Source organism: Anas platyrhynchos, chromosome Z (assembly GCF_047663525.1).
Source record: "Anas platyrhynchos isolate ZD024472 breed Pekin duck chromosome Z, IASCAAS_PekinDuck_T2T, whole genome shotgun sequence".
NCBI lineage: Eukaryota > Metazoa > Chordata > Aves > Anseriformes > Anatidae > Anas > Anas platyrhynchos.
This window is the reverse complement of record NC_092621.1, coordinates 24,928,289-24,953,066: the sequence shown is the minus strand read 5'-3', so window position 1 is coordinate 24,953,066 and position 24,778 is coordinate 24,928,289. Positions and strand designations below refer to the sequence as shown.

The 24,778-nt window shown below is 37.3% G+C and overlaps 1 protein-coding gene across 8 annotated transcripts in view; it reads right to left on the bottom strand.

Annotated features, from left to right (window-relative positions):
• LHFPL2 (LHFPL tetraspan subfamily member 2) overlaps nt 1–24,778 on the bottom strand; it is a 130,881-nt gene that overhangs the window by 54,191 nt on the left and 51,912 nt on the right. For 6 of the 8 annotated variants that reach the window (XM_072030724.1, XM_027447123.3, XM_072030722.1 and 3 more), the window contains exon 2: nt 7,617–7,669. The gene's annotated coding sequence lies outside the window, so the exon portion shown is untranslated. Of the gene's footprint in view, nt 1–7,364; nt 7,389–7,616; nt 7,670–9,315; nt 9,405–24,778 lie in introns of those variants that run through there. The other 2 variants (XM_072030719.1, XM_072030725.1) reach the window with 2 other exon arrangements.

Sequence of the window (24,778 nt, the reverse complement as noted above, 5' to 3'; positions counted from 1 at the left end):
CAGAGTCCCTCCAGCTGCCAAGAAACCAATCAACAATGAAAAATCTGTAATGAACAAAACCAGTCTGATAACCAGCCATCAGAGGACGGGTTGATGAAAGTGCCAGGGAAGCAGACCCTGAAAATTGCTTTAAGTGCTTTAAATACAATGCTGTCTTGACATATGTACATGAAAGAGTAAGTTATTATCATACTCCTAACAGATTTGACAGTTTCAGGAAGGGATATGAACTGTATCCAATTTCCAGAGAAAAATATGCTCAACACAATCTGGAAAACTACTTGTATTTCAATAGATGTTTTCAACCTAGTATAGAATTTCCTTTTGTTATTCTCAGACTAAGCTTTTCCAATACACACGCACAAAATACACATTTATACACAGAGAAAATTATGTGGAGGGAAGGATTTTTTCCTCATTTAATAAAATCTTCAGGTCTTTGGAGACTATTCAGTTTTTCATTTTCTACTGCATTAAATTTTACCCCCAAAAGAAGCCTTATGAAAATATTTATCATCCTGTATTATTTGTCCAAGACATGGATTTAAAAGTGATCCAGCCAAGGACAATTGCAAACTTCTACAGACTAGACAAAACTATTATGCTTTTACTATAAATAAATAAATAAGATATGACATGAAAAGTGCAAAACAAAAGAAAATCATAGGCCTAAAGCAAATTTTTATTACAACACTACTCTTTCATGGGCTTCTTCAAACTTCTTAGGAAGTATATATAGCATAAGAAGATATTCCACTTCGGTCTGATACATTACTTCACTTCTTTCCATATCCCTCTCGTTTGTGCCACTGCACTGAAAGTCAATCACATCCATTCACCATTGCTTGTTCTTCCTTCTAAATCCTTCCGTGTTACCCACGGTGCTCCAATTGCTGGGCTGAGGGCAGCTCTGCAATCACTTGATCACAACACAGGACTTTGGTCAGGGATTCCCACCCACAAACATCAGTTAATAGTTGTCCTTGATTAAATCACATTACCATTGATCTCATGCTGTTTTAAAATCAATGAAGTTTGTATTTTGGTGGTTAAATGTTATTTGTAAAAAGTTCGGCTAATAACATTTGCTCACCTGACAGCCCAGGCCAAGCAGTTCATAACTCTCAATGAATACTTTTTTCACAGTTTGCCTGCATAAATTTATTGGGAAAAAGATGTTTTTCTATGCTTCATTTCCACAATATATTCAGACACATGAGTCTGAACAGCCACTAACAGGTTATTTGCAAGCTTGCTTAGAGTCCCTAATGTCTCCCTCCTTTCAACAGCTTTGGAAAGTAATCTAACAGCTCCAGCAGCTTGAGCTAAAAAGGGCCATGAGGACATAAGAAAAGAATTCCTCTGTGGGACAGAGAAAAAGGGTCAGTCAGTCTCAAGAAATGGAAAAGGAACTACTTTTAAGCAGTTTGGTTCTCCTTGGACATAAAATACTTGGCTCTGCCACTGAACCCTGTGCATTGTGCTGCTTTCTGTGCAAGGTATCCCTAATCACATCTGGTGTAGAAAGTATGATTGAATGCAAATAGTGCTGATTCCTCAAAATCAGTCCTACTGAAGCTACACAGCTTTCTTCTAATTCTTTTACTGACAGCTTATTCTTAAAAATAGCTTTTTCCAGAATTTACGATGGCCCTAAGCTATGGTTCCTAAGAAATGATAATGGTTATGATGGTTCCTAAGAATTGATTTGCATGCACAGGCCAACACATCTGCTTATCCTCAGACACATCTAGAGAGTACAACACAGTGATCCCACATTTTTGAAATAAGTCACTGCATTATAGTATGTGGTAGAAAGAAGGAGGGGAAGAGAAAGGTAAAAAACAGTCTATCTAGCACATCTGAAAATGAGCTCAAACCCTTTTTAGTTCCAGCAGCTGCCTATAATGGAAAAAATGAAGATTGGCTGTTGCCAGAAAAGCGGGCAGTAAGAAATAACAGATGTGAAGTTTCAGCAACATCATTGGCCAGTTCAGCCATACAAGGGCTTCAGAGCCGGGGTCCCCGTCGGGCTGCAGCATTCTCAGAGGTGTACTCACATTTCGAGTGGCTGAACTATTCCTCTTCCTTCGTTGAACTTACTCGGTGACCTCAGCCGTGAATGCAATTGTCAGGAAATATTCATATCCTTGCCACCATGTGTGGGCTGTGGGTAAGGGCTCTTTGATTAAAGTTAAATGTTATATCTTCCAAAATCATTTTAACATTTTTGTTCTCTCTTCTTCCTTTCCCCTCACCCTTTTTTATTTCACAAACACTTAGGGTGAGCAGGGCAAAGACAAGTCCTTCAGCACAAGATCTTATTACACTAGGCTCACAAAGAAAATAAGATCAAAGAAACCAATCTAATATAGTGCGTACATTTTTAAGAGAAAGGGCAGTGGGTGAAAAATGCCCTTCAAAGAGTCAACTCCAATTACAGAAGTCATTTTCAAAGAAGAATGAAGTTGTTTGACAGAGTTTAAAGGGGAAATCATGAACTCAATGTCTGCAGAATATATCACATCAAGAGCAACTTTTGTCAGCTTAATATGAGAGATTATGTGGACTTGCATTTATATGAAGTAAAATGGAAGCTATATTTAGGCATCAGAAATACGCCTTGAAAATACAATGTGGATCACAAAGATGACTGCTCCTTCAGTAAAGCCAATTATAAAGCAATTTTTTTGAAAATATACTTCCAATGAAGACTGTGACAGCAGCAACAGCAGCAGAAATGAAGTTGGGCTATCATGTCCTTTGCAAGCCATTGTTCTGGAATTTTCAAAACTTGGTTGTAAAGTGCAACTCTGAACAAGCACATGTTTTCATGCTATGTCTCATCTGGTGTATTTATTACTTTTTGCAGAAAAAAGCTGAAATCCCTCTCTGCACCTACTTCCAGCTGCTTATTTTATTCCCTGTTTGCCCCTTGTGTTACATCTAGCAATTTCACAGCCACAGGACAAGCCAGCCCAACAAAGTTACCTGATGTAGTTTTCCTTCCCAGGTAGTTAGATTTTTTTTACTCAATCAGCTGCTTACCTTGAACTCACCTTGTGGCTGGGGGCTGATGCAAGAGAGGGGAAGGAACAGGCTGAAGCAGTACTGCCCCTTTTGGCATCAGCCTGCAGTTGCGTAAGTCCAGATGCAACATTAAACCATGCTCTGTACAGTATTATTAGCCTACTGCTTGCAGAATCAATACCCAAATGTCTTCAGGATTCCCCATTACACAACAAGTCCCTGAGACTTAATATCACAGCATGAGAGAAATTCTGCAAGCACTGCAACGGCACCTGAAGGAAGCCACAGACACTAAAACACAGTGAAAAATGCTGAGGCACGGTATCTGGAGCAAGCACCTTGCACGCTACACAGACAAAAAGTGTAAGAAACAATCAACTTTCCTAATACCACTTAGCAAACTAATAATAGTCATGGAAATAGAATGTGAGGGTCATGCAGGCAGCCCTATCCTCTATGCCACACTCCTTCCTGCGGCTGCAATTGCCGTTTACTCACTGCTTGTGGCATGGCACCTCCATGTCAAGAGCTGTGCTAAGTTCCAGAAATAACAAAATTAAAATTAGCCATTGTATTTGTTGCTCCATAAGCAAATTATCAGTTCAGCCTGGTTTACAGTATCTGAAAGTTCCCACTGACCTCCCAAAGAAAGAACTCCAAACCTTCTGATTTTCCTGGCTTAGAACTCAACCTCTGTTTTCTTTTCTTTACCTTCAGAGATGAGAAAGGGGAAAAAGGCCCATTGCTATTTCTGTTTCTATTAAATTGAGGTGGGATGCAGTTTTAAGTCAGTGTTTTAATATCCCCTTATAGTTCTCCAAAGGAGGAGCATACAAAGACCAATTACATGAAAAACAAAAAACAGGCACACCACCTCCTCCCCCCCCACGCACAGAAAAGAGGTAGCTCATATAGGAAAAGCAATACAAATATATAACTTCCTATTTACTCTGGCTCTTAACAAAAACAAGTAAAACCGGCAAGACTGGCTACAGCTCCATTTTTGATGGGGGGTGGGGGGTGGAAACTGACTCTGTACTGTTATGTACAGAATACTTAACTGTATTGATATACACAAAACCAAAAACCCCAAACCAAACACAAAACCACAAAATCAATTCCCTGTCCTGATCTGTATTCTGCTGTGAGCTCTGTGAGCTATGCTGGACTAACATACAGTGACCTTTCAATTACATCAAAACCATTAACATTTTATTAAAAATGCTTTATTAAAAACCTAAGAAATAATCCCTTACATCATAAAAACACTGTCATGAGGCAGATGAAGTTCAAACATGGATAAGATGACACCATGAGCAAACTATGGCTTTCCTTCTTATGAGAGCCACCAGGACACAAGGAAAGGCCTTCAGAAGACACTCTACTTCCTTTCCTTTACCTTGGTTTCTCCCAGTTGTTTCCAAGGCTGGAAGTACAACCCTTATCCACCAAAACTAACTGGGACCTATGCATGACAACTAGGTAAGTATTGTCACCTGGAGAGGCTGGCTGTTCAAAACATGTAGTTTTCACATTTTCCAAGTTTTAGATCTGTAGTTTTAGGTCTACACAGAGCTAATCTTATTAACCATGCAATTTTACCATCGCCACTGTATGTATCCCTCTACATAGGCTTTCCATCTGCTGATGCTGACAGCTGGTCTTTGTTTAAGTTAGTTTCACACTCTTAATACATGTGCTGGTATTTTTGTTATGTTGCTAAGCACTACAGAGCACATTACTATAAAATTAGTCATACCTGTAAAGGTATCCAAGAAACAAATTTAAATTAATAAGTGTCTTTTTTTCTTAACTAGCAACTTCTTAAAGAGCATCAAACTTGTAAGACTGAATACCTATATCTGCTGTTGCATAATGCTGCTTAAACTCTCTATGTTCTATCAAGGCCAGCCCAATTACCATACAGTACACAGTTTTCATCCCCACACTTCAGTTTTCATCCCCAGCAACTGCTATGAAAGTGTGGTGTGTCATCTCACTGATCCATAGTATGAGCAAGGTTCCAACTTGAGAAAAGTTGGTGCTTCAGCTTTTTTGCATTCAACAAAACACTTAATCATCTTCTCAGTTTCTAAACAAACAGTATTTTAGCTGGTGACCCTTAAGCATATCCTCTGATTCTGTGATGAATCAGGGCCCCGTATCAGAGCATCCCACCAGAAAGGCTATGGTATTAATCATAAAATAACAAATATCAGCACTCTGTAAAGAAGGAAATGATTTCAGTTTGAAGTTACGCAATTAAATGTCACTAAAAGATCACAAGTAACTTCACATGAGCTATGTTGTTTATAAGATTACTTTTAAGCAAGTTTGAGTCACCCACAAGCAGCAGTCACAAGCAATTTTTTAGTTATTTTTAAAAACCTTGTATATATTTTCTTTGTTTCCCTTACACTATAGGTACATTTAGCTTGACAGAGGGATAGCTTTTGTTTCAGAATACCTGGGGCAAGTGAGTTCTGAAGAATGGGCATGTGGTATTAACAGAGCCCATACATGAAGACACACAGACTGGAATTCTTCCTTGTACACTGTAAAGAAATTTTCCAATAGCTTCAGCTTTTTGTGGGATCAAACACTACATACACCAGAGTGGTACCTGTTGGATTAACACTCCTGTTTCAACTCAGTGGCACAGTTGTGTATTGTGAAACACTTAACTTACACAGAGCATGTATAAATGTGTCACACTGTCACACAGACAAAAGAAGCCATGTAAATCTGTATACGTGTGGGTATCTCAGTGAGGATGAGAGTGGTTAGTGAGGTTCAATCTAGTCTGAATTCCTTTTTGCTTAGTTCTTTGTGATCCTGAAGTTTACTGTGGCTCCTAGTAAGCCTACACTTAAGAGCAAGGGCAAAACATGGATTTTTCTCTTTTCTCTAGGCACCTTAATGTTGTTCTGTCTTCCTAACAACTCTGGTCATGTATTCACCATGACCAAAACTATCCTAGATAACTGAGTACCTTCAAAGTGAGCAAGGATCTGTAACATTCTAAGAGTACCAGATGAACTAATGTAAACGTCAGACTAACTTTTTAGGTCTCTTGAATGCCCTGGAAGAAGAAGGAACAAACAAGTTTCATTCTGTCTGAGAAAAAAGGAAAAGGGGGATATAAAGTGCACAGGAACTATCAATTCACTCTACAAGTGCACCAGAGACACCATGAATACAGCCCTTTTTAGACCTGAGAATTGGGAGGTTAGGAAGACAGATTAAGACAGCAGGCAAAAAGGAAGTATGCAAAATTAACTGACAAATTCACTTAAAACTCACTTAGGTGCTTCTCCTGGTAAAATACAGGCAAAAATAAAAGGTGATAGTAAAATAGAATTACACGAAGGTAAATGATATCCTGAACAAATGATGTCCTACATCAAATGATGTTCCTTCAAAGTTTGAAAGCAACAGCACTTTAGATATTAAGAACTATTCAAATACAATTCTCAGAGGTGATAAAGGGCAAAAATGGAAGAAAAAGACAAGGCAAGAATGTCTCACTGTACCACGTTTTCTCTGCTCTTGGTCACCAGAGTCAATAGCATGCACAACTGAATCTGTGGATGCTAAAAACTTACGTTGACCGCCAACAACATTGGAACCAAACAAGATTCCATAAATACAAAGTATTTCATGTGTCCTGGCTTGAGTATGGAAATCAGAGGAATAGAAAAATATGTTATTCCAAATAACCATCTCTTGGAAAAAAAAAAAAGTAGTTGCTTTTTAAAATATTTATTATTATTATTATTATTATTATTAAATATAATCAACGGTTGGTGTATATAGCTCTGCACTTACAAGGCTCTCTTTGCCAGCCTAGCTCTACAGTCAGGGAAGTGCAAATAACATATTCATAAACACATTAGTAAAGAAAATTCACTTGAAAAAGTAAATGAAATCTTTAAGGTTCTTTCTCAGACTCCATGTTCCCTTTTAGTCACAGCAGGTACATAACTGGCACACAGAATGTAAGGGACCTACAAAATGATCTGTCTTTAGAAAGGACACTGTAATTTTCAGAGGAAATTCGGGGAATTAAGAATCATAGACATAAGGTTGAGGGGTTAAAGAAAAAGAAAAAATCACCTTACACTAATTTATTAACTCACCATTAGGTTTCCATGTATTGTGGAACAAGATCTGACTTTATATGTCTTAGTGTATACACTGCCATGATTCTGAGAAGTCTGTATTTGGTATCGCTTATTTAATACAACAGGTCACGTTTATGTTACTGAAGCATAGGTTAAACAATTTTACTTTAAATAGTTTTAGTCATTCAAGTTCAGTATTTTTTAACTCACGGTGGTGGGTAGTGAGGAGATTTCACTTATCAAAAGCAGCCGTTGATGCTACCTCCTCTTTGCTTTCTTAAAATCAATGCTGAAAATATCAGATGAATACTCTGAATACAATTGTGGTGCTCACAAAAAAAGAGAAATATTTAAAAGGAATAGCCTGTTGCACATCCTCCAACCCTCAAACAGCAGTCAAGTTTCAGAGGTAGACAGCATGTAGAAATACTAGATAATATAATCCGAATTTCTTTTACTCACCAGTGTTCCACGTCCTTAGGTCTTGGTCAACCACTTCAGAAACCTGGCAATACCTAGAGAAATAATTGACATAAAATGTAAGAAAGGTACAGAGCCAAAAACATTAAAACAATATTTATGATTAGTTTCTAGTGGCTAGAATGGCACAACTCCACTCAAAAGAGACTATAAGCATGCGGGTAACATTTCACTACCATGACACTTCTGCTTTGCTAGAAATGTAGCATACTGGACCTCACTCCAAACCACCAAGTCTCTAAAAAAAAAAAAAAGCATGTGTGAAGAAGTAACACGTGAACCACTAACCATGCTCAACATTGCATCTTCTTCTCTTCCTCTGTTTTATTACTAATATGTGCCAAGTTTTGAAAATAAAATTAAAATGATTTGTATATAACATTCAAATTCATAACAATATTTTAAAGTTAGATGTGACTTAGGAAGAACTACAGAAGTTCCTAAAACAGTGAAATAAACTGAACTATGTAGCAGGCTCAACCCCTCAAGCTTAAGAAGCGTACATCCAGACCCCCTCCACCATTACTCCATAGATATTTCATGAAACTCAGAAATGAGACACGTAGTCCCCTACCTGTGTTGGACTTATCCCTTTACAGACCTAGGACTGACTACCTAGGGAGCAGGTCTGCTGAAAGAAAGCTGGGGACCCAGGTGGGGAACAGGCCAAAAGTAAGCCAGAAGTTAGCCCCGGGTGGCAATATGGAAGGCCAAGAATATGCTGGTGTTTACTCTACAGGCAAAACTCCCATTAATAAATCCCTCCTGAAATACACAACTAGAATACCACATAAGTTTTGGATACCCAGTAGCAAAAATTTAAAAAAGGTAATAAAATAAGCTGACAAGGGTAGGTAAGGTTGATTCAGTGATGCTGAACAAGATTTCCCACTTCCCACAATAATAACAAATTCTGAATATTTATACACACATCCACAGATGATATATGAAGAACCTCCCCATTTATACAAGAATAAACTGAGATGGAAGATCAGCAGACTCATTAGAGGTGTGATTTGGCTTTTGAGAATATGATTTTACAAGGAATCTCTTTACAAGGGATCCCTTTACATGGGATCTGCACAGATCTCTTAACAAAGCATGCTGCTGAGGGCAGGGGAAAATATACTGGGAGCACTGGAGAGTCAAGTAAGGCTTAAAATCATCTCTGGATTCCCAGTACATGGAACATTCCACCAAAAAAAAAAAAAAAAAAAAAAAAGTAGCTGTGATTATTCCAACTTTTCCCTTCTGTCTTAAAGGTAGTTAACATGGCAATGAAAATACTGCAGCGTTAGCAGAGACAGAGGAACTACATTTCATTAACAAAAAGGTCACACTGTTTTCCTTTAGACTCAAGCACCTAAATGCATGGTCAGTTTTAAGTAGGCAAAATCAATGGATTTCTATGACAATTACAATTAAATTGTGTTTTTAAGGAAGTTTCTTCACACAGTCCTGCCTCCCTAAGAAATGGATAAAACACAGATGGGAAAACAGGATTAGCCCATAGAGATGGCAGTAGAACAGCTTCCTCTACTTGCCTAATACACAGCAACTATTTTTCTCACCCAAACACGATAACAGCAAAAAAAATAGAGGAGAGTAAGTACTATATTAAAAAGAAGAGAGTCTTTTTTGAGATTACATTTGTGACAAAGCAAGAAAAAATGGCACACACCTTCAATTCTCTCATCACCACACAGGCAGTGTGCATTTTCATCTATTCCACAGATGGCCAACACCCAAGCCAAATCCTCCCAAACAAATCTGAATGAGAAAAACACATTTGTGCATTTGGTCTGTCTCTCAGGAGCTCTTTCCTATAAATTTCTAAATAGCTCAGATGGAGTTCTACAACAGTTGACAAAACCACATAAAATCTATTTCTACTAAATTAACCTTAAATTTTGCTGCAGTAATCCCCTCTCTCCATCCACAGAAAATACAACATTCTTAATTTTTAGCTACTTTCTTATTTGCACAGAGAAATATTTTAGTGCAATAAATGGAGAAAGAGTCTTCTATACTGTATACTATGCAAAGTCATTGATCTAAACTTATTTACAGTCAGCAAGAGAAGCAAATAAGCTGGACACTGTTAACAGAACACAGCTATTTTGATAACGTCCCCTTATCACATACCCTGACTTTTTACACAACAGGAACAGGGTATACTCTGCCTCCCCAGCAAAAATGGAAAAAAATAATACAGATATATCCGCTGTATCTTAAAACATCCTTTTCAAGTAGCTTTTCTTTAGATACACTACTGTGTGATACTTCCATGTATTATACAACAGCAAGTATTCCAATCAAAGAAATATTTACTTACTTCAGTAAAGTTTGTATGACCAATTATGTCACTATGAATAGAAATAATTCATTCAATGGGTTCTTTGTCTTTTGCTATCAATGCAGAACAGTATAAAAAAAAAAAAAAACATACTATTTTATAGGCGTCATTAAGGCTAGCTTCAGAAATAACAGCAAAACAAGAATGGGAAAACATTTTCTTTGGGGTTATACTATTAGCAGATTAGAAACCTCTAGATTAATTACAATAAACAAGAGAGGAAAATAACAGCTTACGATACATAATAGTTGTTGTTTTTTTTTTTGTTTTTAACATTTCTTCCCATGCTATTTTCTTTTCCACATACACAAGAAAAAAAAATTGCAGTTCTCCTTCTAGTATTTCTCCAGTATAATCTACCTAATTTGTTCAATCTAGATCATAATATATATCTACAGACACATAATTCAAAGCTCAAAGCAGCATACCATCAGCATACCATGCAAAGCAATAAAATTTACAAGTTATTTCAACGAGAACAGAAAAAATCTCATTTTTTTACACTACAAAAAGCATTTCACACAAATGCACCTGCACTGAAGTTTACACCTAATAAAACCCAGATGTACTCCTAATATGCTGCTGATCCATGCTCTTAATTCATGTTTTCCCATCACACCACCTTAACCAAGAAAATGGTACAGCCTAGTTTTACACATCATTAAAACGTTTAAACCAAATACTACATTTTTATAATCCTAGCAATTCCCACAAAACTAAACAGAATAAATACAGCAGCATTAACAGACCTGCACTGTGAATGAAAGATCCCTCTTAGCCCATTACCTAATACAATAAGCACCTGAGAGATCAGTGAATTAAATTACCACATTTATTTAACAAGTCTGTTATTACTTACTGAAACAAAAGATATGCAAATTAATTTTTAGTGAAGTTATTCATTAAAGTGAGTTACGTCCTACAGTGTTTATTTCGTTTAAATTTAAAACCTTATTTCAAATAAATAATATGAAACATCAGCTAGGAGTCCGATCCCACATTCACTGAAATCACTGGGAGTTCTTATCTTTGGTGTTAACTGTGAGGATAAAAAGACATAAATTGTTTACTTTCAGGGCTGTGTAAAAGCACTTAGCAAGTCCACTTTCACAACACACTTCCTAAGTCACATCTCCATGTCACAGACAGGGACAGCAACGCAAAAAGGCAAGTCACCCTCACCCGGCAGCACTGCGAGTTACAGCATTGCCAATGCTTTGGACTTACTCCATTAAACACATCACTTCTGACAACTCAAGAGCAACTGAACACCTTCCCTCATTAAGACAGCCAAACTCAGTGTGCAGCTTTGCAGTAATCTCTCCAAAATGTACATGTCCCCAGTCACCAAAAATGTCCTTGGCCCCATTTTGGACATAAAGACACTCTAGGTGGCTGCAGTTCCGCCAGTACCATGAGTGACAAGACAAGAAGCAATTGAGAAAGCAGCTCTATCACACTGCTGTCATGGGCACAGTGACAGAGATGTGTCCCATGGACAGTCTCATCACCAGGCACAAGAAGACACCGTGTCAACCTGTAACAGTGGGAGCAAGCTGGGAACAGGCAGACCTGCAACACCACTCCAGTCCGGTCTGTCAGCTCCAGCTGGGCTGAAACAGGCTCCTGGGCTGACAGACAAGGGTGAGGAGAGGACCCAGGGGAGGCCGAGTGGGGATGACAAGGCCCATTAATGCCCTCGTGGGCCCTGACATTTGTTTGCTAATTAAATACTCTTACCAATGACATGTTCTTCAGCAATGAACTTGAAACACTTGGCCAGCTCAGGCTATTCTTCTTCCTAAATGTCAAATGGTTTAATAAATAACAACTTCTGAAGAGTATTATTAGCATCCAAATTATTGCCCCAGATTACCACACACTGTGGCCTGCAAAATGCTAAGTTTACAAATAGTCTACTGGCAGAAGTGGAACAGAATGACTCCAAGTGAGACAGCTCAATCTTCTTGTGAAGGCCTAGAGATGGTAACCTTGGAGTTTTGCAAGCACATGTAAGCAAACAGCACACCGTTGTACTTAATGGGTAGACAGCCCAGCACTCTCACAGAACACTGCATGACTCTCCCATCATGATAGTTAGAACAGAAAATTTTTATCTCGCACACATGCACACATGCTCTTCAAATCAACAGCTGCAGGATTTGTTTTGTTTTCAATCCAGCATCTCTTTCTCATGCCAAAGTTATAGTCAGAGTATCATCCCAGTGATGCGAACTGCAACTATTACAATTCAATTAAAACAATCAATAAAGTTTCCAAATGGCTTTACAAGATTCCTGCATTTTTGAGTACTCCTGCACCACAATCTAATTATTAGAAACCTGTTTTGTGGTTTCAACTGAAATAAGAAATTTCCTTAAGCAAAATCTTCCCCTCTTCCTACCCTCACCTCTCAAAAACCAGAATCATTTTAACATTCAAATTCTTTTACATTTAAGACAAGGTTTCTAACAGAACATCCAAACACATAACCAGCAACCAACTTACTAAGGCATGAATAAGATTTTACAAGACCTCAAAATACACTCTCAAACTCCTCTATGGTGCCAGGAAAACAGCACTGTATACCTTAAGCACATATTCTGTACTGGACTTATTTACAGGTTTTCCCCTCACAGTTTTTATCTGCAGAGATGTAATAATACATACACATTAAAAGTGACTTATAAAATTAAAGCAACCATAGATACTAGTGACGATTCTTAATAACCCATGTCCAGAGAAGGGCTACGAAGCTGGTGAAGGGCCTGGAACACAAGTCCTATGGGGAAAGGCTGAGGGAAATGGGGTTGTTTAGTCTGGAGAAGAGGAGGCTCAGGAGAGACCTTATTGCTCTCTGCAGCTACCTGAGAGGAAGGTGTGGGGAGATTAGGGTCAACCCCTTCTCACAGATAATTAGCAATAAGACTAGAGGGAATGGCCTTAAGCTGCACCAGGGGAGGTTCAGATTGGGTATTATGAAAAATTTCTTCTCAGAAAGAGCAGTCAGGCATTGAAACAGGTTGCCCAGGGCGGTGTTGGTGTCACCATTCATGGAGGTCCTTAAGGAAAGGGTAGATGTAATACTTAGCAACATGGTCTAGTGGTAATATTGGTGGTAGGTGGACAGTTGGACTGGATGATCTTAGAGGTCTTTTCCAACCTTAATAACTTTATGTTAACCTTTCACCAGTGTAAAGCTTCTTTATAATCATGAAACACTTCAGTGGTTCATTTAATAACCTTGCTAAGTCACAAAACCTACAACTTGGACTAGTTTGAGGAGAAGGAACTTCTTTGAGGTCAAGCTGAACGGCCCATCTGAACATTAGCCAGCCAGTAGGCCTATCATGCACTCAGACTTTAAATTAAAGCTTAAAAAAATAAAAAAAGTACTGCTTAGGACACCAACATCTTTATTGTTCCTTCAAACTTAAGATATTCTATGATCCTGTTGATGTCTCAGAACTGATTTTCAGTCTTGCAGAAACAGAAGACGAAAACCAAATGCAATATTCAATGCAAATTCAATGCAAAGAAAAAATAAAGAAGAGACACTGGGCAAGATTCCATGTGCCTGTCTTTAGTGTTTCAGTAAACTCTTGTTATTAAAACAAAAATCCTTACTCATGTTTTATCTGCCCAGCATTCCTGCTCTAGAGAACATCCTGCAGTTTCTACAGATGCCTGAAAATTCTTAAGTCAACTCTATCCAGCTTGCTTTTCTAAAGGAACAAATCATAGTCACAAATGCTTCCCTTGAATACGCACGCTTGGGCTTCCTAGCCAGCAATGACTAATCTTTACAATCCCCAAAACAGGTATTCAACATGCCAGAAAGTTTATGGTAATCATAAGATTACTTCCTACAATCTTTACTGAAACTCATGAAAAGGTGTTTGTCATGAAAAACATCCATGTTGAATTAGGAAGAGAGAACAGCTGAACTGATCAAAGGAGAGTTGAGAAAAGATGCAATTTTGCCTTCTTTCACCTAGAAAAACTGAAAGTGCTAAAAATGAAACATAATTGTTTCCTACAGTTACTGTAAGTGGTTAAAATGTAAGAAAAAAAGAAGGCATATTGAAACAACAAGCCAATGTTGGAGCAGGAACATAATAATCATAAACTAACTGTGAATGTGTCTAAGTTGCACATTAAAATATTACTTCTATGCCATCTGAAAGACAAAGATTCTACAGCAGCCTTTAAAGAGAAGTGGAGACAGAAAGCATAGTTTTATGTCAGAAGATGATGACATGTTAAAAGGAATTGTATACAGCCTGATTGCCTGCAATACCAAGGGAACAAACTTGAAAGCTCTTCTCATCCAAATATATATACATTTTTTACAATAAGTTAGCACACCTTCAATCACATCACAGAAAGTATGTACTTAATACCTTAAAGCCACCCCAAACCCTACTGTTAAAAGTGAGACACACATTGTAAGTTCATTTAAAATACTCTTCAAGTATTAAATGTTAAAATGCAGTTTCTCATGTAAGCCTTACCGTCCCTACATGGTTATGGAACTATTAGCTGTGTCCTGTTCTTTTGATTCTCAAATGCTGCTGACAACTGCATTTATTAATCTTGAATCTGCACAAGAGATCTATATTGAATAAATTCACAAAGTCATGTTTAAAGAACATGAAATACTTGGCCATTTAGGTCATTCTAGACCAAGGTTAAAAAACAAGACATGGTGATATAAATATGTTTATTTTTAATATGATTAGCTCTTTTGTTTTTTTGTGAAGTGCATAAACAAAGTAATATCCATGAAAAAAAAAAAAAAAATTGAAACAAAACATGAAAAACTAAGGTCAAGCAGACCTCCACAAAAACAAAGAAGGGAGAAATTGGTCAGTTCACAAAGCACAAGCAAAACAGCCTTTAAAAATCCATAGGAAAGATTTCTTTAAGGATATATAAACTCTTCTTTAGCCTTCATAGATCTCTCTACCAATTGAGCTAAGAGACAACACTTGACCAGAGCATTAACAAACATATCTGAAAATTCCTTCTGTTCCCTCATTCTCTCAAAACATTGTGTTTTGCTATTTTGTTAGCAATGAATATTTTAACTGGCATCGGACACTTCCTTGCTAACAGAGTAAACCTAATGATGAATATGCAAGGTGGTGACGAGTTAAGGACCAGCCAACAAGGGAGTGAGATGGAAGGCTCCCATTCCAAACCCTTGGAAGGCAGGAAAATGCATCAGTACTAATCTCATGCCCCACTCCAGGTTTGAGGGCCAAGAAAATCTGCAAATGAGTTCACAGCTCTCTTAACCATTCAGTTTAACACTACAAGGCTATTCTTAAAACTTCCACCAGAGCTCAATGACTTCCAAGAAACCACTATCAGACTCTGAAATAAGATATAATGTTGCCTGTTCAGTGAAGTTTGCTATAATTTAAGAACCAACAAATTTGTGAGGCAGATTCATGTAGCATATTATTTCCAGTTTATGTTGGACCAAATAACTTAAAAAAAATAATCTTCTATGTATAAATTACACATATTAACAATCGTTTCAATTCTGCAGCAACTGAAAACATATTTTTCAAGACATATGTGTGTATGTATGTGTGAGAGAAGGCAATCATACTGGGAAAAATTATGAATAGCCCAACTTCCATGAGCTTTCTTATGAATTATGAACAAATTAATTCCAAAAACATGAATCAGAAAATTCCTTAAGTCTCATTGTCTGGTTGGTGCACTAATTTAAATCTGTAATTCTGTAAAGCTTTAAACTGTAAATTTGAGACCTTATCCACTAACCTTTTCTCCTTAACTAGCTTTCTGAAGTCTGAAGTATTTGTATGGGCAATCTATCTTTTTAAGGGATTTTTCCAATGCAGGCTGAGTTTCAGAACACAACATGAGTGTATTTTCTTACATAATTGTTTTCTTATGGTATTTCAGCAATTGAATATTGATTCAAAACCTCTTACAGGCAGAGCTGGCTGCTTTAAATTATTGCTTTTGAAAACGCACAGATGATATGCAGCTACTTTACTCCCCAATATCCTTTGCAGCATTCAAAAGAGTTCTCAAGTAAAGGGAGAAAATTATACAGATATTACAGATATACACAATCTCTTTCATATTCATATACGTAATATATTCTGGCTCAACTCAGGTGGTTGAGCTCAACCCAGAGGTTTTGGCTCTCTAGAAAGAGTGAAATATCTGAAACAGACATTTTTCTTATTCATTTATTAGCACTGTTTTCAAAGGACTGTTCAGAGAATGAAGCCCAAGAAAAATGCAAATTCTCCACTCCACGCTCAACTAACAAAGCATCCAATCGTTCCCACTGAGCTCCAGTTCATTTTGTATCCACATGTAAGTGATTAAGAGTACATTGTTTGAAACTTAATTCCACATCTGTTCTTCTGTGGGACTTGGAAAACTGATGCATTTTTCTGATAATTGTTTGCAGAGAGGATAATCACAAGCATGTGTAATAGTATCCCAAAGTGTAAGGGGAAAACACCATGAGTCTAAGATTTTTTTTTTTCTGAGTATTTTTGTTTCTTTTCTAAGTAGATAAAATATATATATAGTTTCAGATGAAAATGATCAATAATGTCTTGAGAAGCTATCCATTATAACTTAAAAAAAAAAAAAGCAAAGCCCAACAAGTATGTGGTGGGTTTTTTGTTGTTGTTTGTTTGTTTTGTTTTGTTTTAAAACATCCCAGTAGTTTACCCAGAGAGCTAAAATCCATTTTGTGGTCTGCCAGGTAACTTCAAAAAATTATTTAAAAGTGGCAAAAGCAACAACACATAAAATACATGGCTTCTTCATGAAGCCATACAGTTATGAGAGAACTTTCTACAGTTCAGAGAGTCAGCATCTTGTGAATGGATCACACATTTCAGTGATAAGGATGTATTTTCTTTAGATCTCTAATGAAATACTGACAAGCACAGAAAAGTAGATAAGAACTCTTCACTGTTTTTGCTAATGTAAGTGCAGACAATATCAAAGGGTACTGGGGAATGTAAGGTTCAAGAAAGCACTTTTCCATGTGAGATGCAGCTGGGTGTTAAATTTCTCATTTGCTCAAGAAATTACTGGACAAGTTAATGAAGGAAAGATCCACTGAAAGCGATTAAACACAAACTTGCCGCCTTTGACTCAGTACATCCTTGAGATGCGGAACAATGGATACTACAAAAGCACCAGTGTATATTTACTCCGTTCTCTAGGCCACTGGCTATCTCTATATACTAGGCTAAATAAAACTTTGGTCTACTTTTTTATTTATGTCCTTAGGACATTATATATACGTATATATAGGTCAAGCGAAGGTCCAAGATAATGGACTTTCACTTCAATAACAAGTACAAGAGTGACATTAACTGTAATGATTCAGGAAGAAATTCATAGGGATGTCATAAGGTAGCTAAAAATGCCTTTAACAAAAAAAAAAAAAAAGCTTAATGCTGAGCTTGAAGTAATAATTAGTCATCAATGAGAACATGTCAAAGAAAGGCCAAAATTTCAGTTCAGTCAGAGCAAACTGATGAGTCAGTTAAAGAAACCAGATACTGCTGCCAACTTGTACAATTTTATTGTGAACTTCCTGACACTTGATGATTTTGTTAGACTGCAAATGCCAGAGATACATGATTAGCTCACATTTTAAGAGGTGTTTTCAAATTTTTCTCTGTATCACTAGGACTAGAAACATGGATGACATCAGAAGCTAAATTCACTTAAATTGTAGGATCAAGAGAGTATTTCTTTTCTTTCTTTTTCAGTTTTCATTGTTTTGTTTGTTTGTTTGTTTGTTTGTTTTTTCTCCTCCTCCTTTTTCTTTGCTGGTTCTGGCAATAGTGAAAACAAGGTTAAAACCCAGAATTCCCACATGTTGCCAGTTCTGAAACTCTGAAACACTGAAACACCTCAGATGAACTAGATTAAAAACATGAATGGGAACTGGGTGGGCTTCCTGAAGCAGAGAAGTAGAAAAGGCACAGGAGAAATAAAGTTCAACTAACAAACTAACAAAACACTTATAATGCGTAAAAAGACACTATTCGGAGAAGGCAAAAAGTTGATCTTCTACAGCAAAGTAACTGCTGGATTTCAAAAGTTTTCTGCTAAGCAAAATTGCTATCTTGCATTAATTAATTAAGGACTTCAATTTAAAATGTGTAGGATAACCCACTCCATAAGTCAGAAGAGACAAAAAGGACCTGTTGCATTAGATAGTTATATATTGTTAATTTCATTATGTAACTTAAAGAATGCCACAAAGGAAAGATTAAAAATGCAGAGCATGTGATCAGACGGCATTGTGCTTTGGAAGAAATATTCCTACCAGATCTGTATTGAAGCTTAGTAGCTTCAATACACTTCAGAAGTAGTTTCAATACACTTAAAACGCTAAAAGAATAAGCAATATTGCTTGAACAAGGACTAAAATACAACATATAGCCTTATTTTTACATAAAAAGGGGTCAGTTTATGCACGTGTGATTATTATACCAATCAACAACTGTTAATGTATCAACCCAACTGTATCATACCCAGCTGTAGACAATAATGACTGAGTTTTATTGTCTCATTTAATATAATTTAACACTTTAAAGAATCACTGAAGGCTCCCTGCTGGTCAGGTAAGATTAGACAGTCATTAACCATCTGCAGACAAAGATCAGATGAACAAGCAAAATTCCCTCCCATACCTCCAATCATACTAATGCCAAGACAGCACCAAAGTTTTCACAACTTTCTTTCCATGTGCTCTAGGCACTGGAAGACGTGTACTTTTATTTATTGATTTATTTTTAAGTATGAGTATCCTCTGCCAACAGCATTTCCTAAAAAATTCCAACTTTTTTTTTTTTTAATAGTTACATGTGTGCATATGAATATGCTACACCCCTATATTTATACCCCAAAAATATAAACTTAGCTGCTTCAAAGATGTGTAAGTCTTTTTCTTTTTTTTTTTTTTTTTTTTTTTTTTCCCTGCTAGGGTGACCAAAAGGCTAAACAAAATTCAGTACACGTAGGAGTCCCACGGGTCCAATCCACCTTGTCCTTCTGTAATTGTACTAAAAGCTTGCCTGGAGTCTCTCAAGGCATCTGGAGTTGACACTTCTCCTATTTATCCAGCTAAAGAAAGGTCCCCTGCTTCTCCCCTGCCAATACCATGAAGAATTTAATGCATCAGCAGGGACTTGAAGCCTGAAACTCTATCCAGTATTTTCATAAAACGATTCACAGACTTGCACTGACTTCTTTTGACTTAGAGCAAAGGGTTTCCATGCAGCAATTTGGAACTAGATTAATCCACTCATTTCCAGCAGGAGGAGAGCAGAGGGAGAGCACTGTAACATACAACCACAGAACTGATTTTAACATACTGAGACAGAAGAGAAGTCCCAATCGGAATGGCTTCATGCCTTCTTAAAAAGATCACAGCACCTATTTAATGCCTCCTGTGAAAAAAGTAAGGACAAACACCAAGCAACGGAACAGAAAATTAAGCTGGCAATAAAACAAAAGGGGAACCAAGAAACATGAAGAGACTCTGCTTTTTACTTTACAAGAGGAAAGCAGCTTGGAACCAAATCTTACTCCACATCAACACTCCCTGTAACAACAAAGAACCAGAGGAGGAACCAGATCAAAGGAGCATTCATGAGCAAAGCTGAATACATTCTCTTTTTTATAACTAAAATAAAAGACAAATACATAGCACAGAAGGAAACCCTTTCCTACCACATTTACTGATAAATTTGTCAAAGAAATGCTCATCCACACTTCCACTTTTATTATCCCATCCAGTATAATAAGTATTAGAAAGGCCAGTTATACTGCATTTAGCTTTTTGAGAATGGACTAATTTTGTGATTAATTTTGTGATTAATGCCACTCCAACTTTTTTAAATTGCTTGCTTTTGCAAAATGGCGTGTTCGCTTTTTCTGAAACTTAAGATGTCCTCCATTAACACAGGACAAAAGGTTGAAGTGTGCAAAATGTGAATTTTATTTAAAGTACACAAAAAACCCACATAGAAGCTTTTCTGTAAGAAATCAGAAGTTTATTCCAGTCATGTAACTGTTCAAAGTAAGAGAAAACAATAGCCATCAACCATGAAAAGAAGTGACAGAAAATGAAAAAATAGAAGATGGAATACAGGCATTTCTTTTACTTCTACAGTGCTTTTTTTAGCCACCAGAAAGCAGACAGATCTACCATTCCTATATACCAAGTCTTATATAACATCCAGTCTTACATATTATAAAATGTCCTTTCAATTCCCAGGGCACCTACTATTGAGATCCTAAAATTTGTCTTCATCTTCCAAATTCCTTATCAAGGGCAACAAACTACCTCAGTGACTCAGGATTTATCAGACTTCAGTCTCAGAATCATCAGAAATATCTGAAGTAATCAAGCAACAAGTTATATGTAATAATCCAGAAGCACAGCAGAAAATAATCATATTACAAAGCCCTTGGTTTATGCATAGTCACACATTAAGAATGGAAATTAGAAACTCAGCTTGCAAGTAGCAGGAGGGCCATTCTCTAACAAAAGTAGTGATACGGAGGGAGGGCCATATTATGTACAAAAGGTATGCATCTTCACAAGTCATAAACAGCATAAATATTTCACAATCACTGAACACTCAGGAAGGATATTAATATCCCATAATACACACTAAAGTTTCTGCAGCTCTTCCCAGTTTTCTGGAAACAAAGTTCAGCCAGTGAAAAGCACATTCAGGGTTGTGCATACATGTACAGCATTCCAGCTTCCTCATATAACAAGTCATCCACAGGAAATGCTCTTTCAAAAAGTTCAGTCAATTTTTGAAATGTCCCTGTCATTTCTCTTCTGAATAATTTACAGTCTTATTAAAAATACTTGATATGCTAACAGTGGTTTTAAGTAGAATAAACTCATAAGTATTCTAATGAAAGATTCCTAATGATTAATTAAAACCCTAATTGCACAAAAAACAAACAAACAAACAAACAAACAAACAAACACTAGTATTAGATACTGTTAATTTCTGGGTATATATTCAAGACACTTGTAACATTGCTCTCATTAGGCAATGTACTCTGGGTGTCCCTGCTTCAGCAGCAGGGTAGGACCAGATGGCCTCTGGAGGTCCCTTCCAACCTCAGCCAGTCTGCAGTTCTGTGAATTAATCTCTCATATCACATTGCAAGATACAGTACTTCTATAAAGTGTGTTCTCAAGTTTAAAAATACTTCAAAAAGTCTGTATATCTACAACAAGTTTTTATTACTCCTGCAATCTAAACAGTTTGCCTTTACTTAATTAGATACCATTTTGGCTTTTCCAATACAAACAAAACAGTGTTACCTACTATACTTGCCATTTGAAGCATATCAAAGAGGCGTAACGTTTATTTATTTATTTATTTTCCAATTTATTTACATAACAGTAGAAGCATGAACTACATTTTTTCTTCTGCATTTATTATTACTGTATACCCAATGAACACATGGCTACAGCAGAAAACCTGGTAGAAGGTGCACCAACAGCCCCCAGGACACTGCCATCAGGGCTTGTGCTGTGGACCCACAGAGCACCCCCACACTTCATCACATAAGCTTGTTGGTGACCATCCCTCCAAGATTAATCTGTTACATAGATCCTACTTATTTTAGTCTTTTGTCACTGCTGTTCAAAAGCAGTTTAGATACTAGCTATCAGGTTTTAAACTCTGTCCTGCATAAGCCATGAATACAGAGACTCTCCTCTCCAGAACCTAGCTTGCTGAAAAGATGTGTGTTTTAATACTTAAGGTGAAGGAAAGATCTAAATAACCAAACATCAGAACATTGCATATTGGGCAACATCATTCATTGAATCACAGCTGAAGCCATCACAAATGCAAAGCCCCTGTGGTACTATTGCTAAACTGGTTTGAATTCAACTTTTCCATAACTTTCCAGGAAAGCTAAGTGATGTTTTTGATGTATGGTGGAATCTATTTACAACATTTATTCAGTGCAAACTGCCAGAGTCCTGCTATTTCCTACAAAAGAATGGAGACCCCTGCCTTCACTTTATAGGTAGTAGTACCTCAGTGTTTCTGGTACCTTCCTTTGAGGTGCTATAAAATTTAACAGAACTTTTGGAGCCCACCCTGATGGCACCCTATAACAAAAAGTACAGATTTTGACTACTAGTAAGATAAAATACAAATTAATTCAGAACTGTGCGCTCACTTAATTCATAATACATTCCCTGTTTTCTTCTTCTTTTTTTTTTTTTTTCCAAAGATTTTTCAAACATATTCAAATTAAATATAGATTTTGATGCAGTACTTTGTCCTCACCTGTACTCCTCTTCCTTAGGCACCTGCTCATGGTTGTAGATGTGGATGTTGCTGCTTTTCCCACAGAGCAGCCAAATCAAAGGCAACCAAGTGCCTTTCAAATTTGCCAAGTGCCTGGCAAATCAAAGGCAAATCAAGTGCCAACTGATAAGACACAGCCATGCTGCCGCACAGAAAGACAACTGAGTGGTAAATCGTACCTGGGAAAACAGTCCAAATGGTCTGGCCAGAGCAGGGATAGCTGAAGAGTCTCTGGCAGACAGAGAGTTTCAGAAACACACACTCCTCATCCAGAAATTGCCTGCCTGCCCTGCTGGCTCCAGCAGAGCAGGAGCCATGTGTGGTTTCTGCAGCCTAAATTTCCTTTTCTTTGGGATAACAGCCTGAACTCCACCAGCAGTGGCTGAGTCCAGCCCCTCAGGAAATAAACATCTGGCTCTTGACATTGATACATGAAGAAAAACCTGCTTCTGGGTAGACAATACACAGATCTGTAATTCTGAACATTCCCAGCCTACATTTGGATTTTGGTGAAGTAAGTAACTTAAACAGCTAAACAGACAGACTTTACACAGCAGACATCCTGAGATCTCACGACATTTAGCTCCCAACGAGATTTTCTTGTTTTGTTGTTGTTGTTATAACTAAGAATAAAAACCCTGTACATTTTCCAGGCTTATTTGTAAGGTTAAAAGCTTAGTAAAATTATTTACCCCATTTCTAAGTACTCACTGGCAACCTTAAAGACAAACAGTTCAGTATGGTGGCACATACTGATAATTAAGCTTGGCTCTATGCACAATGGCTTCCTGCAAAGTCAATTAGAAGCATCTTGGTCCTGAAACTTTTTATTATTACTTTTATCAAAGATCTATGAACTAAACACTACTTCATTTTCTCCAACCATCAACATTACTTTCTTTGTAAACAACCTACAATGTTTCCATTATCACACTATATCACACTACAATCAAACTCCACAAATATTTACAGGCAGTTTTAAAAGCCTGATCAAAGAAACTTTTTACTGGTAGTTGGTTGCCTCAATCACTTTTTTGACAATTTTAAAAATTACATGCATCAATGATCAGGAACCTGTGAGGCCAGAGACTTCATATAGCCTTTAGTCACAGTTGGTGTTTTTTGGGTTGTATTTTGTTGTTGTTGTTGTTGTTGTTGTTTTGTCGCTATCAAGTAATATAAAGATGCATATCACATTTGGTTTGTTAAAATGTGTTGCTTGCAATTGTTATCTAGCAAAAAAAAATAAAAAATTCACAGGCAGCTGCTGATGACAAACAAGGAAAACAGAAACCTTTTCTTTCTGCATCTTCAAAATCAGAAGCCTTATGGAAATTCTGGAAACTTTACATGTATATAAAACCAAAGTTGAATGTTATGCTACAAAAAGCATGTTCTTCATTAAAATTAGTAATCATGTCTTTTAGGTTTAATGCAGTTTTGCAGCTCCAAAGTTCTTAGTAGTGAATTGATTTCAGTTCCTTTAAACCTTTATCTAATCCTATTAACTATCTACCACAGAATGATTAAATGATTAACATTCAAGAACCCTACTACCGCAGGTCTGGCTTCTTCAGTTATAGGCTTCACCAAAGATTTCACCACCAGCCTCTTACTGTTTGTAAGGCAAAGCCTTGTTTACTGAGAACCTTTCAAAGTTTTGTTTAAAGTTTACAGTGCTCTTGTGAGACCCCACCTAGAGTGTTGTGTTCAGCTCTAGGGTCCCCAGCACAAGGAGAATGTGAACATACTTGAACAAGTCCAGAGAAGGGACACGAATATGATCAAGGGGCTGGAGCACCTCTCATATGAGGATAGGCTGAGGGAGTTGGGGCTGTTCAACTGGAGAAGAGAAGGCTCCAGGGAGACCTTATAACAACTTTCCAATACCTAAAGGTCTTGCAGAAAAGCTGGGTAGGGTCTCTTTGTAGGAACTGTAGTAATAGGACAAGGGGGAGTGGCTTTAAACTATAAGAGGGTAGGTTTAGGTTAGATATAAGGAAGAAATTGTTTACTATGAGGGTGGTGAAGGAACTGGAACAGGTTGCCCAGAGAAGCTGTGGATGCCCCATCCCCAGAAGTGCTCAAAGCCAGCTTGGATAGGGCTTTGAGCAACCTGCTCTGGTGGGAGGTGTCCCTGCCTATTGCATGGGAGTTGAAATCAGATGGCCTTTAAGGTCCCTTTCAAAACAAACCATTCTGTGATGCTATGATTCAAAGAAATGAATGCCAAAACAAGAAAAAGCTGAAGAGTGAAAAAATGAAGTCTTATAGGGACTGCCTGAAGATGAACATAAAGCACATCCTTTGTAGCCACAGAACAACAGATTCAACCTGGAAGCCACTCTGAGTCTTCATGTTTGAGCAGTGATCCAACATTGCAAGGACAAGAAGAGAAGCCAAGG